Raw genomic sequence first — 15830 nt, 5'->3', positions numbered from 1 at the left:
ATACCCGTAGAACATTGAAATTTTAACCTCCCTTTTTCGTTGTGATATGCTGCACCAATCGTGTATATATACATATATATATGTATATTCCCACTCTGTTGCCTGGCTCGGGGAGTTTAGTATTTTTATTCTTATGTGTTGGTAAATTGTGGTTTTTTTTTGCTTTAAAGTGATTGAATTATGTGGTTTTTACGTTCCGGTTTAAGGTTTTTATGACTTAAGTTAGTCTGCATGCAATAGTTGTAAAATTATTAACAATTTCAACGTTTAAGTGGACAGTTAAGCCTAATCAACCGCCATTTGTTTACATTTGAAACTCAGCAGAGGAGTGAATTAAGTTAGTTTCTGCAACTTCAATGCCTTTTTGCTAAGTGGAATCAAAAGTAAATTTTTCGTTTTGTGCACCGAAAAATCTGTCTTCCTGTCCTGGTCGAATTGCTTGTTTTCGTGTAGAAACTCTAAACTCAATTCTACTTTTTAAAACTCTTTTTAACTGTTTTCGGTATTTTTTCTATTCTACAATTTTTAGTGAAGATGTTTCGAGTTTTTATGTATTTTTGCTTTGCCGCGAAGTGAGAAAATTAGTTGGATGAGAATTATATCTGTAATTAAAATTGAGGAAAAATGTGTGAATGAAATGCAGCAAAAAATGTGTATAATTTAATAGGCCGAACAAGGAAGTCATGTGGTGTCCACATCAGATTTTTTTAAAATTAGATTTGATGCTGATCTACTTCCCAAAAGTTTTTTTTTTTTCGCTTTCATTTAAAATGTAAGGTGCTTTAGAATTCTATGTAGCTATGTTTTAAGATAACAACATCGCTCATGCTTTCTGGGTTAGCTATCACCACTACGTGACATCAATTTTGTGTCTAAACACTATCTGAATACGAAAATTAAAGGGCGGGATGTCATTGTGACACCATTTCACACTTATTTCCCAGTCACGTGATCTCCGATAACAGTTTCGAATTTAGCGTTAACCTTGAATAGATAGCTTGAAATGAGAACTTCCCTTTTTATTCCAAAACGGGCCCGTTAGACTCTAAACGCGATTTTGCGTCGTTTCACTTTTTATCCGAGTTTGTTGCCATTCGGAAAAGCATAAGATATTATTATTTTATATTTAACCTGAACGTTATTAACTAACAAACTAAACAATTTAACAGAAATAGATGCAGTTCTTAGGAACAATATTTTTTTTTTACTTTTTAATCGCATTAAAATAAAAATGCATTTAATTCGCGATATATATAATTAAAATCATTAAATATTTTTATAGAACTACATTATATATTTCTTCACTTTTCAAGTATGCGGAAGATATATAACGTTCCCACGTTAGTTAATATTCTGTAAAATGTTTCACTATGTCACTTGAGCAATCTGTTGATAATCTCTGCTTATGAAAACAATATTGTAACATTTTTTTCCCGACACCAGTTGTTATGTTATTTCCTTCCTTCACGTTCGTACGGGGTTTGTGTGGATTTGGAGTGAAAAAGACAGCACTTGATGAAATATCGAAACACTTTATTTACCAATATTAATCAGGACAGCTCCAAAACACTTTTACAGTCGTCGAAGATCTACTATAAATACGCTGGAACAATCTGCGACACAGTCTTTACACTGTCAGGCAATAACGGTGAAGACAGCTTTACTGCAAAGCACCAGAGTATAGCTCCCGACTCTGCTCGGTCGTTCTGCTTTTTTTTTAAAAACTCTCTTAACTATATTTGGTGTTTTAAGTTTTCTGTATTTTACAATTTTTAATGAAGATGTTTTGAGTTTTTAAATATTTTTGCTTTACCGCGAAGTGAGAACTGAATTAATGGAACGAGATGTACTCGTATATCTCTAATAAAATTCGAGAATTTAAATTTAAATGAAATGCAACAAAATTGTGTATAATTAATTTAATAGGTCATACAAGGAAGTCATGTGGTGTCCACATCAGATTTTTATAACGTTGGATTAGTAATGAAAAAAAAAAAACGCATTCAAAACTTTTAAAATTTGGAAACTCATATCTGCGATGTTATCATCATGCGATAATTTATAGGTGCTTTATATCTCATTACGACATTTCCCACGACAGTACTTTTGACCTTTTTATTATCTACGGCGATGCTACTACTGTATACTATGATATTTTAAAACTGCGATGTTGTCCCCTTGCTTTCCTTTCTCCCAAAATGTTTTGTACGACGATGTTTTCTCCTTATGTTGTTTTCTCAGCAATATTTTCGTTTGAGATGTTTTCGGCGGACACCTCAAGGAAAACAAAGACATTTACTGAACATTATTTTCAAGGTCCCTTGATGTTTGCACTGCCCTTCCTGTGTTAAATACCTATGTGTATGCTGTTATTTCACAACCACATAAAGGTACTGCAAGCGTTCATTAGTGTCTTTTTGTTGTTATTGAAATTTTTTGATCACAAATGCGTCACTTTCGAGCCTGAAAAATGTATAAATTCCAAGTGAAAATTTTAGTGGCAGTACTGAAACGCTTATCCTAGGCAACTCATCTTAAAATGTAGGAGGAGGGGAAAGAATAAAATGAACACCAAAAGCATTTACAAAGAATATATCTTTAAAAAAAAATAAAAAAAAATAAAAAAAAAAAAAAGAAGAGAAGGAACCTGTTTTTCTTAGAGAAGAAGAGGACAGGGAATATCTGACAGAAATAAGATATACCTTTAAGGTGTGTTCAGAAGGTAGGAGGGAATTATTTTTCGAAACAAAATTCTTCATGCAAACACCTCAAAAAGGGTCAAGGATAAGGCCATCACCTCACATCGGGGAGTTGGTAAGTCGTGCGCATGCGCTGCGACCCCAGCGGTTCTAAATATAACAACATTGTTATCTAACAAGTGTAAGCGATTTCATTTTTTGGGGTAGAAAGAGAATAATAAGAAGCAGTGGCGCCTACGGAGTGCTTTTACGCTCCTTGACATAAAAAACCTTCAAATGCGGCCTCAGCTTTCCACGGCAAAAACACATGAACTATTATAGATTGCATAAAAAACAGAACTGAGTTTTATTTTAAGCGCAAAAGGGATTATTAGTCTATAAACGGTTTTTTTGCATCGGTTCACTAAAAACGTCGAATCACATTTCAAATTACTGCTATTATATGTTATCGATCTGTATTATTTTTAAAGAAATTAAAAAATGGAGAATTTGCATGTGTGTATGTATGTTCCTCGCAATGTGAAAAAACGACGGTACCTCGAGACATCAAATTTTGAATAACGTTGTCCTCCACCACAATCAAATTTTGAATAACGTTGGCACTTTTAATGTCCATTTTACTTCTCAAATTATAGCCACCAAATATTATCGCCCTGTGTGTATATTTAAAGAAATTAAATAATGAAGAATCTGCATAAATGTAGGTATGTTTCTCGCATTGTGATAAAACAACCATCAAATTTTGAATAATGTAATCCTCCGCCGAATGCATCTGGAAGCCCTAATTTGGATTTGTTTCATTATCTATTTCATATTTTGTCAGACATTAAAGAATTTTTGATTAACAAACTTAGCGATTTCAAAGCGAGGAATGGGAACACTGGAAAAAAAAGCATTTTTATTTCCAGCGCGCAAGACTGTGTATCGGAACTTCTAAAGATACGCTCATTTTAAAATTATTTTGCGATATAGTTATAAATATATAAATAATATTTATAGCTATATCGCAAAATATATATCGATATAAATTGAATTTTATGGCTTAAGTGCGAAGGACATGTTATTTAACAAGTAAAGGTAGCACACAAAACGTTAAGAAAACGCCCCTTTGGAAGTAATGGAAAAATCTGAAGGCTTTCAGATTATTATTATTATGATTTTATATTTCGCTAAATTTTAATGAATTTTTGCTAAACAAATTCAACGATTTGTAAGCGAGCAGTGGCAACACTGTCCGAAATAAAACCTTTTACCTACAGCGCGCGAGACTGTTGTCATTCGGAAAATATAAGATATTTATCTTTCAAATTTAATTAACAAAGTCTGCTCTATTAAAGCAATGCGTTGCCGTGTCCTGAAACAAAATACTTTTATCTTCCACGCGTCAGTGTGTTGCCATTCAGTAATGCTTACGATATTTTCAAATCTAATCTGGAATGTTACCGAGTAATAAACTCATTTAAAAGCAACGAATACAGTTAAGAATATTTTTTCCTTCTTTTTAATGTGAATGATTTAAATAAACAAGTATTAAATTCAAGAGAAGTATAATTAGAAATAGTTAATTTTTTTATGAAATTACACTAGCTAGACTCATTAAAATCCTTACATACTTTTTATTTTTTATGATAACTATTTTAGGTTGCTGACCACGCGAGGGGCTAGTTTTTAAAGAAATAATATAGCGAATATAAAAATAGGTACGGCAACCTCAAGCACCTTATCGGGAATTCTAAATGTATGCTGTTTTTAAATATTTTGTGGTTTTGCTGTTCAAATGAATTTTATTTCGCGTAAATGCGAAGAACCTTATATTTTACAAATAAAGTTAACGCATAAAAAGTTGAGTGCATGAGCAGATTGGTAGACTACGAGCCTAAAGAGAGTGTAAAAAATTTTAACGAAGCCTTTTGGGAGATCTTTAAAATTTTTAAACTTTCATATATATATATATATATATATAAATTATTCATTATAAAACTATGCTTTTTCCATGCGGTGCAATACTGAATAACAAGCTTCAGGCGAACTGAGGCTCTTTGGTCCTTTAAATGTGGCTCGCGCTGACAAACGGCATGCTTCTGTAACAATTCATAAACTGATTTTTTAAAATAGAGTTATACATATAACTAGTAAGCCCGGCTTTATAACGAACCGAATAATGCTTTAAATTAAAATGACTAACCAATGTACTTGTGTTCTGTCCATCGGTAAAATCGTCTTTTCAATCCCCAATGATCTGTCCCGAATAATTTTTTCGATGTGTTAATATCGATGTCAACTCGTCGAATGTACGGAGAGAACTGAAATTTTTTGACTGCTCATCTCTCTGAAACATATTTTGATCGCTTTCATTTTTGAAAACATCACTTGCAAACGTAAACATTGAGTGCGTCCACTCCGAACACACTTTTTTCTGTTTACCCCGCTTTTATTCTTCGCCTTATTTTTCTCTTCGTCTTCCTGAATCATGTTAACCAAAATGCTGATGTCATTGCTAACACTGGAAATAATAACTAAAGTAATAATAAATAATAACTTAAGTAAGCAACCTGTGCCTTAAAGCTCATTCATCTCATAATACCTTAAAACTAATATCAAAACAGCTCGCAAAATGCAAATCTTAAAATTAGATCATCATAATTGGCTTACGTACTGTGCTTACGACTTATTATATCCCATTGATTGTATTACTGGTATCTTAAAATTAACAATATTTTAAATATATAAAAATAACCTGCTTTCCAAAATAAAAGTTTTAAAACTTAGAATTCTATTTTAAATTGTTTTACTAATCGTTGCTATCCCCAGCTTCAAAACAAAGAATGATTTAATTAATCATTTTGATATTTGCTAGTGTTTTCAAATACTGAGTTAGTATTTTTGAGAGTTCACAGGTTGTATAAACTTTGTGAATAATCATGCCAAAAGAAAAAAAAAAAAAAAAAAAAAAAAAAAAAAAAACTAATAAAACATTTAAAACTCTAAGCAATAAGAATTTTCATAGCTGAAGATATCCGGAGTAGTTCGGGGCTTCTTCATCATCTGGATACTTTCATTAATTTACATCCCAAATATGAATTGTATTGCTAATATAAATAAAAGCTTGGCGACATTTGATATTCTGTAAACCTAAACACTGAACGAGCTGATTGCGTCCACGGCACACACCACACACACTTTATTTCCTCTTCCTCTTATCTAATATAAGATTTTGAATATTTCAGACTTTTTGCTCTTTCTGTGACTTTGCATGGCGCTGTTACTATTAGAATAAGGAAACGCTATCAGGATAGTAGAAAAGTTAAATACATTGGTAGCATTTTGCATTGATAATGTACCTTGTAGAGCCATTACGTTATTTTGAAGCAGGAACAACCTGGATTCGAACCTGGACCTTCCAAATACGCTCCGAGTGTGTTAACCATTACATCACGAAGGCATGCAGGAAAGAAAACAACCTTATATACTCGCCCTTTTAAAAGGCGAATAGAGATTAGAGGACTCAATCAACAAATCCTGGTGGTGAAGAGTCATCATTCTCCACCTTTAAAAAAAAAAAAAATTTTTTTTCGGGCGCTTCTGTAGCGTCATTAGGTTATTTTGAAGCAGGAAAACGTCAAAACTATGCAATGGCGAAATGCGCTACTGTTAACGTGGTGTAACAGTAGCGCATTTCGCCGGGACTTGAAATGCGCTACTGTTACACCACGTTACACCACGAAAGCATACTGCAAGGAGGGTGAAAATACCTTATATACTTCCCCTTTTAAAGGGCGACTGGGAATTAAGGGATTCAATCGCCAAACTCTGGTGATGGAGAATCATCATCCACCACCATTTTTTTTTTAGTTCGGATGCCACCGTAGAGAGATTAGGTTATTTTGAAGGAAGAGAGATGAAAAATGTGGAATGCCCTCGCCCGGATTCGAACCACGGACCTCAGGTATACGTACTGACCACTACACCACGAAAGCATGCTAAGAAGGTGGGAGAAATACCTTATAACTTTTTATCTTGATTTGTTATTCCTCATGTTAGTTATGTAGAAAAACTCTTTTAAATGCAAGAGTTATCTGCCAGAGAAAAAAGATGCCTTCATGAAGGACTTTCTAAGGGAAATTCTCCCACTTATAGCCAAGTTGTTAAGACCGCCGAATAACGGAATTTTAACTTAAATTCGATTCTACGTGAACGAGCTGCTGCATGGCTGATGTGCCTCGAATTCACGTTACCCACGGAAGGAAATCTCAAAAAGAAATCAGCCAATGAATTCATCTGGTTTCGAATCCGGACGAATGACTTATACTCAGCTGTCCTAACGTTTCGGCCACTGGTGGATTTTCGTTTCCTTCAGCGTCAAGAATAAAGAAAAATTTCGAATACCCTCCCCTCCCCCAATCACTGCGTTGTTCTTCACTCGAATAAAATACTTATTTACGTTATTGTGAATATTGCCACACTAGAAAGAGATGACTGAAAAAAGAGGGAGGGAAAGAAATACTAAGATAGTAATTTTAAAATGTTGGGTAGATAGGTACATGGATAGATGGATAGGGAATTTAATGGCACATAAACTGAAAAAATTTAAGAATTAAAAAATAAAATATACCCAAATAAATATTTATGTTTAATTTTATTATGAACTAGCAGCTACGCGGCCAGCTTTCGACTGGCATTTAAATGTACCTGAAAAATGCCTGAACGGAACACCAAACGTTAAATTTAAAAACTGAGCAGAATTTTATTCTGCAGAACAACTTCATTAAAAAAAAAACCCACAAATTTTTAAAAAAACGTAAGACATATAAAAAATTACAATGAAATAAGCAATATCCCTTAATACAAATATTAATTATCCTAATAAATAAATTAATCAACTTCCCATTACCTTCTCTCGACAAACGTCCAGTTTCCAAGAGAAACATTAAATTTAAAAACTGCACAGGATGATCGTCCTCATTTTTCCAAGTGGCAACAGTGCTGATTTTCAAGTCAGCAGTAGTACGAACGAAAGATACACACTCTTTCTTTTATTATATGTAGAGATAAATAATTAAAGCAATTATAAATGAATATGTGTTAGTATATAACAAAAATAATTTAAAACGCCAAAACTTTCCATGACCTATCAGGCTCCCGATTCACCGCTGGGTCGCGACACTTTGGTCTTCCTTGGTATTTGCTGCGTGGAATCATATTCAATGGAGCGAAAAATACGGCGGTCCATTTCGCATTGGAGGAGGAAAGAATAATAAATAAATAACCAAACAAACTCATTTTTAATCACCTTGGAATTGTGATAAACATAAAAGATAGTTATCTCCAAAAAAGTCAAAAACTACAGTTAAGAAGTTTCGAAACAGACTGCAGCATACTTCTACGCCCCTTGCACAATTCAACTCTAGAAGCAAGTCTGGTATATCTCAAATATGTCATTGCTATAAGATAATAAACTGACTTCCATAACGCAAAACAAAAGCCGCATTACGCCTATTCATGTTATTAGATGAAGTAATGCAAGATCAAAAGCAGGCGGCAGTAATGGAAGAGCTAATATTTGTTGGTATCGAAAATGAGCAAGAAAAACAAACGTCATTTAATTGAGAAATCAACACTTTTGCAGCAGAAAAATTATTATTCATAAAATTAAACAAACAAGCAAACAAAAACAACAACAAAAAAAAATCATCAAAAAAGTATCATGTTCTTCGCACTTAACCCATAAAGTTCAATTCAATAGCAACATCGCAAAAGCATTTCAAAATGAGACTATCTTTAGAATTTCCGATACAGAGACTAACGCGCTGGAGATAAAAATGTTTTTTTCCTCCCTTACAGTGTTGCCATTGCTCGCTTTGAAATCGTTGAGATTGTTAATAAAAAATTTGTTAAAGTGTTACAAAATATAAAAACTATAATAAAACAAATTTCAAATTCCAAATTAGGGCTTCCAGATGCTCATATTCGGTGGAAGATTACGTTATTCAAAACTGGATGCCTCTAGGTACCGTTCTTTTATCACAATGCGAGAAACATACATACATTTATGCAGATTCTTCATTATTTATTTTTTTTTAAACATAACACAGGACGATAATATTTAGTGGCAACAATTTGAAAAGTGAATCAACGTTTATAGTGAATCGACGCAAAATGCCGAAACGAAATTAATAGTCCTTCTTGGCAAATTGCGTCTTTGGACTAAAAATACTTTGTTGTATTTAGGTTAACTAAAAAGTAACTAAACTAGAAAAAAAAGTAACTAAAATTAGAGATATTAATTAAAAACTCGGAAAAACGATAACTTTCGCCCTCATTTTTCCGAGTGGCAAGAGTCTCGCAAGCTGGAGATGAAAATCTGCTTTATTTCGAAAGTTCTTGCCACTGCTCGATTTGAAATCCTAGAGTTTGTTAATAAAAAATTTCTAAATTTTACGATGAAATGAAACATACGAGTACATTGCCAAACATTAAATGCATTATTCCCGATTCCAAAAACTGGTGGAAAACCATTTCGGCAATTCCCATCTTAGCACATCTTTACTCAGCCGAAATATTAATTGAAAACTCTGAAAGTGCCAATTTTCGCATTCATTTATCCGAATGGTAACAGTCTAGCGCGTTGGAGATTAAAATGCTTTATTTCGAAAAGTGTTGCTACTGCTCGCTTTCAAATCGTAGAGTTTATTAATTCAAAATTTGTGACAAAAATATCTGTCTCTCTCTCTCTCTCTCTATATATATATAAAGAAGAATGCCTGTGTGGTTGTGCGTTTGTTTGTTCGCATTATTGATTTCTGATAAATTTTTTGCCACATTTAATCGACTAAATTTGAATATAGGTGAAATATTGGATGGAACTTGAGCTTTTACGACCCTTTGATTAGAAAGACGAAAATCATTAAAAACTGCGTGCAATTATTGCTGATATAATGAGAAAGAATTAGTTAATTTTTTTATAGAAATTTTTTATGTGGGTTTCAAAGCGCATCAGACTGAAAAATGTATGACTATGTATCGTATTTTTTGAATCGTTATTAAAGAAGGTTTGATGCGGTATCGTTCTCTTTGCTGTTAAATAAAATACTCTTAATCTAACTCGACTGGCATCGGGTACTTCCGCTAGTATTAAATAAGTAAATAAATAAATGAAATAAAACTGCTGTTAACTTTCTTGCTAGGAAGTTACATAAGGTTTATATCTTGATTTGTTAATGTTAACTACTCTAACTATAAAAGTGATAAAGCGCATTTTCGCTAGGTCTAAAGTTAACTACAAAGTTATTAAAAGGTTTAGATAAACTTTTTATTTAAAACAGAATTTAGAACATAAACGCACACTCTTGTGCTACAAAGTCATCCAGAGAAACATATTTGTGAAAAACTTTGTATCAGTTTTTTCCGAGAACTGCTGTAATGCTGATTGCCATAAGAAGACCTTTGACCTCCGAAAGAAGAAAAGACGGCTTCAAGTCCTTCACCGCTTTAATATAGCACTATAATCCAAATACAGATGTTTCCTTTTAATGTCCAGTGCCCTATCAATAATAAAGTTTTGGCGTAAGTAAACAAGTCAGATTATAATGAATGAAATTTTACATCATAACACAGTAATTCTCTCTTTTTTTATTCTTCTGGTACTCTTGAAATAACAGTTATGTTTTAAGAAATCCTTGTATAAACATTACACATGTTTAACCTGTTTATCACTGTTCCTCGAATATATGCTATCTGTTCATTTTTTGTAAAGCTATAGTACTTATGATTATCTTCTTCATCACTGTTACAACAACCTATAGTCTATTCATCACTGTTGCGCAAAGAACCTTACATTTTCTTTAAAGCTTTAAAAATGTTCAGCTACGGTTACTAGCAACCTATAGTCATTCACCAATTAGTCTATTCAGCACCATTTTTTGCGGAGCTGGTAATAATTTCCACTCACGAATAGTAGATTATGAGGAATCCTGATTGGAAAACTCAAAAAGTGAGAATGACAAAACGAGACGACTTTAAGAAATGACATCTTGAAAGCAAAAGTTGTTCAAATTTCTGCGGATAAACTGATATAATGACTTATATAACAAAATGTAAACTCCATTAAATTATTAAATTCATGCAAATACCCGATGTCAAAATGATTATACTTGATTTATCGAAAGAAACAAATGAAAATCGTAGCTGAACATTTAAAAGCTTTAAAGAAAATGTAAGATATTTTGTGTTAATTAACCAATTTTTATGAACCTTTGCTAGAACCTTTGCTTTGTATAATTAGAGCCTTTGCTATAACTTCTCCTTTCCATTAGTCCTCACCAGGATGCAAATGAGATTGAAGAGTACTTAAAGATGTGATTGTTCAGATCTTTCAGCAGCGGGGATTGCAGCCTTTTTTTTTTTTTTTTTTTTTTTTGTAAAGCCCAGTTCTGTCTGTTAATATTCCGGCATTAGCCATTTTGCTAGCCGACGTGCCATTAAAATTTTGAGCCAGCTTAGTTAGGCCAAATTTGTGTACTTAATTCGTAAAATTGTGTCTCCAGTTACGATATTTTTAATTTTTAATTTCAACTTTGTTATTTTACTACCTGAAAATGGCGAAATTTTGACTACGCACAGTGATGTCTTCTGTTTAAATTTAAGTTATATAAAAAGGTTACTTAAACCATTCATAGGATTTTGTTGTATTCGTATTAGACCGAGTTATAACTCACGTATGAGTCTACTATGGTCTGAAGGACATTTGAGTTAATATCACATCTTAAGGAGCCTAGAAAAATACTTTTATAAAACAGATAAGCATGCATTAGTTATGCATTTATAACATATTTTCTCTCTTATTTCAGCATGCCTTCCTGGTGTTATTGGAAACATACTCGACGCGTATTCGAGAGGTCCAGGGTTCGAATCCCACTTCTGACACCACATTTTCCCCGTCTCTAGCATCAAAGAAAGCTAATGACTCTACAAGCAGTGCCCGAACTTTAAAAAGGTGGGGGGCTATAATTTGTCACCACCAGGACTTAGGGACTGAGTCCCTTCATCCCCAGTCGCTCTTTAAAAGGGGAAGTCTATAAGTTATTTTCTCCCTTCTTTCCGAACTCCTTCGTGATGTAATCGGAAACATACTCGACGTCTAGTGTCGAGAGGTCTAGGGTTTGAGTCCCGGCGAGGACACTTTGCATTTTTCATGTCTCCTGCTTCAAAATAACCTAATGACTCTACACATTAAGTAAATAAAGGTATCTGTAATTGTTTATTATTTTAATTTAAGGAATCATGTGTGCTATATATAACTGCAGCAATCAAACCACTGGTTATTTCTGGTTTCGCATAATACCAGTTTTATTTTATTCTCCCTCTCATCGCTTTAGAAAGAGGGAGCTCCGTAGTAGATGACGTGAGCTCTAAGCATTTGAAAGTAAGAACGCTTAGAGACAAGAAATAAATTGCTGTAATGGCTTAAGTGTGTAACGTAATCACTTATCTTCATCGACTGAATATTTTTAGTGTTTTGGATTGCGTCTGGATTATCTAAATAATTTCTTCAATGATCTTTCTTTATCAACATCATTACTGGGAATACAAAATGGTATGTGGAGCGCGCTTACAACATTTACTGCTTGGAATTAATGGCGAAATTCGGCTCTTCTTTTAATCTCATGGTTTTCTTATTAAGATCAAGTGTTTCTGAATAATACGCTGTTTTCTTTTTTCTTTCTTTTTTTTTTTTTTTAGTGTTTTTTGTTTATCCTTTTGCCTCAAATAAAAAGGGAAATAATATAATAGGGAAGTTATTCCATTTGTGTGTTTCCAACATCGCAGCAGTTCACTCAAATTATCTTCCCTACTAATTCAGTAGTACGGTCTTCAGCAGCAGTTTTGAACATTAGTTGGCACTTAAATATGACAAACAGATACTGTGCAGAGCTCCAACAGTGGCCGAGGGTTTAACATTGCTGAATACGGATAGTTCGACCTGGTGTGGGTTCGATCCTAGGCGAATAGACTGACTGCATGGTTGGATTTTGTGGTTTCCTCCATATGTAACGTGGAAACCAGCCATTTCTCCCTAATGTGTTCTCCACGAAGGCATCTCTCCTCTCAGGCAGGCAGACCTCGTGGCTTTGCCGTATTAAAAAGTCTGATGTCTATTCCTTGTAGGGGCTATTAAATTATACGCATTTTTAGCTGCCCTTCATCTAAATTTATTTCCTTGAATTATTCTAACTTAATTAACCGAACTCTCAAGGCAAGTTGAAAAAGACATTAAAAATTACAAATATTGAATTAATTATCACGGTGAATTTTTATCATGCTGGAGACAAATTTCTCATATTTTGTTTTCATAACGAGCATGATATTTTCCCACACATAAGTATAGGCATGGGGAGACCGCACTAAAAGTTAGATTTCGTTATTTGTCCACAATTAAAATTAAATTTAACATTGCCATCGAATACTTTGCTTATTTAAACACATCTGTAACTGGAAGTATATGACTACCACGAACGTTTGAGAAAATAAAGGCCGGGTAAGGACTTTTAAGCCGGGTAAGGGGGTGGTTATATGCAGAGTGTTTCAGCAAATCGGTTACAAACTTTCAGGAGAGACAGAGTACAGCTAGACGATGGAAAATCACCTATCAGTGCATTGAAATCAGTGCAGTTGAAAAGACCTTCCTGGCGCAGTAGTAAGAACTCAAAACACAAGAAAGGAAGAACATGATCAGAACACGAACACGGTGAGAAAGCATGTTTATTATGCTTAACACAGCACCAATGATTGTCATCAAAGAAGGTGCTCGAAATTTTGACCCCGGACCCTGATGCCCCGGTGCATAGAAGATCTGATATTCTGATGCAACAAGTTCCTCAACACATCTAATTAGGGTTACACACACAATTATCATACAATACACCATTGTCATACATTACATTACATCAGTGTCTTGATACACCAGTGTCATACATTACATTACATAAACCGGTGTCTTGATACACAAGTGTCATGCATTACATTACATACACCAGTGTCATACATTACATTACATACACTAGTGTCATACATTACATTACATAGTGTCATACATAACATTACATACACCAATGTTATACATAACATTATATACATCAATGTTATACATAACATTACATACACCAGTGTCTTGATACACCAGTGTCATAATACACCAGTGTCAAAATTACATTACATCAGTGTCTTGATACACCACTGTCATACATTACATTACATAAACCAGTGTCTTGATACACAAGTGTCATGCATTACATTACATACATCAGTGTCTTGATACACCAGTGTCATACATTACATTGCATACACCAGTGTCTTGATACACCAGTGTCATACATTACATTACATACACCAGTTCTTGACATACCTCCAGAGGAAATAGTTAATGCAAGTGAGGTCTGGAGATCTTCCTGCTAATGCACCGGGCCACCCCTGCGGTACTCATGTTGAGGATACGTTTGGAACGTAATTTCGAACACCTTCTTTGATGACGATCGTCTGTTTTTGTTCTTATTTCTTGGTTTCGTTGCACTAAGCATAATAACCATACATCCTCACCCTGGTCGTGTCCTTCCTTTCTTATATTTTGTGTCTTCATTACCGCCCTAGGAAAGCGTTTCCGATCATGCATTGCTATGCTTTTTTCCATAGTATAGATATATTCAGTCTCTCCTGAAGTTTGTAACTGATTTTCTGAAGCACCCTGTATATACACGTTGGGTTCCTGCCGATTGCGATAAGAAAAAGGAGGTCAGCAACTAGATCTTATAGCAGCAGATCCATATACAAAATTTCAACGTTCTACGATTAACCTTTTTTGAATTATGCGAGATACATACATGCATGCAGAATTACATACAAACGTGAAGAAAAAAATCCCTTTTGAATCCCTTTTAAGTCTATTTTACAATCCGTTTTGAAAAAAAAAAAAAAAAAAAAAAGTCCTTTATTCTGTCCGGACGTACACACAGCACGCAAGGAAAAAAAATCACCCAAATGGGTAAGACAATGTCAAAATGGATATTTCCATTGAAATATGATACTCGAAATTTTTCTCAATTACAGTACTTTCTTTACTTCGTACAAAGAATTAATAACGTAACTTAACCTCAGTCAGCACAGTAGAAGTTTAGAAATTGTGGTGTGATTTTGAATAGGTATTGAATTTTAAATTTGACATAAAATTAGAATAAATATTATTTTTCTTAAAGGGTGTTGTTCTCATTTGTTGAATTAAGAAAAAAATTCCTCCCTTCTCTCCCTAAAAATTAACAAGTCTGTAGAAACGTTTCTCAAAATTTTAAGAAATGGGGAAATTATAAAGGTGTACAAGCAGTCCAAAGCCGAACTTTAATAAGTTTTTTTTTTTTTTTTTTTTTTTTTCAAAACTGGTGGACTGGTGACGCAACTGGGAAACGATTAAATTAAGTTTTTTAATCAGAACTCATTCGATTGTTAATTAAATTCTAAACTACTAAAACTGGGGAGGGGCAGGAGACGCAATTCTTATATGAGATAAAATTTGAAATTAATTTTTTCCGTGCCACTATTTTTTTTACCGTGTCTTTATTTGAAATATTAAAATTTGGATAGTAGCGACAGTTTGCTAATTATAAAAGTACATTTGAAAAACACCACAGTTCAATCGAGGTCACCTTCGTAATTATGAAGAAGACCGCAACAACTAAAATTTCAATTTTTTTTACTCATATGTTAAAAATTTAATAAATGTGCAACAAAAAATTTCAGCCATATACATTTATTTTTTTAACGGAAAATAATCATAAAAAATTACTGTTCTGAAGGGTTTTGGGAGATTTTTTTTAAATACATATCCTAATGCTTAAACTTTCGACTTAAAATAAAATGAGTTCTTATATTGTTTTGGGTCTCGTTAAGTAACGGAAAAAGTGTACTGTAAATATCCAGAGTCTAACTCAACTAAAAATGGTTGTTCATGATCGCAAAAAACTCAAGAAAGAGCAGAAATTTGCGGACAGTCCGCCTCAAAGAAATTGCGGATTCACGATGAAAGTTACCCGAGGTCGAAGCCATTCTGCTAAAATTTTTTATTTAGTGTCGTGCATCCAGTATTCA

General features: G+C 33.6%; 2 long non-coding RNA genes across 4 annotated transcripts in view; one reads left to right on the top strand and one right to left on the bottom strand.

The window, feature by feature from the left end:
* LOC118186613 (uncharacterized) overlaps positions 1–15830 on the top strand; it is a 746791-nt gene that overhangs the window by 186365 nt on the left and 544596 nt on the right. The gene's annotated exons all lie outside the window — the stretch shown is intronic.
* LOC118197774 (uncharacterized) overlaps positions 1–15830 on the bottom strand; it is a 465671-nt gene that overhangs the window by 112407 nt on the left and 337434 nt on the right. For 2 of the 3 annotated variants that reach the window (XR_015042512.1, XR_015042509.1), the window contains one exon: positions 9994–10240. The exons of the other annotated variant lie outside the window; for it this stretch is intronic. This is a non-coding gene — a long non-coding RNA (uncharacterized LOC118197774). Of the gene's footprint in view, positions 1–9993; positions 10241–15830 lie in introns of those variants that run through there. 3 annotated transcript variants of the gene reach the window in all.

The sequence above is a fragment of the Stegodyphus dumicola genome, chromosome 8 (assembly GCF_044657685.1).
Source record: "Stegodyphus dumicola isolate Sdum_Otavi_A_Nest chromosome 8, ASM4465768v1".
Taxonomy (NCBI): domain Eukaryota; kingdom Metazoa; phylum Arthropoda; class Arachnida; order Araneae; family Eresidae; genus Stegodyphus; species Stegodyphus dumicola.
This window is presented reverse-complemented; position numbering and strand designations above follow the sequence as displayed.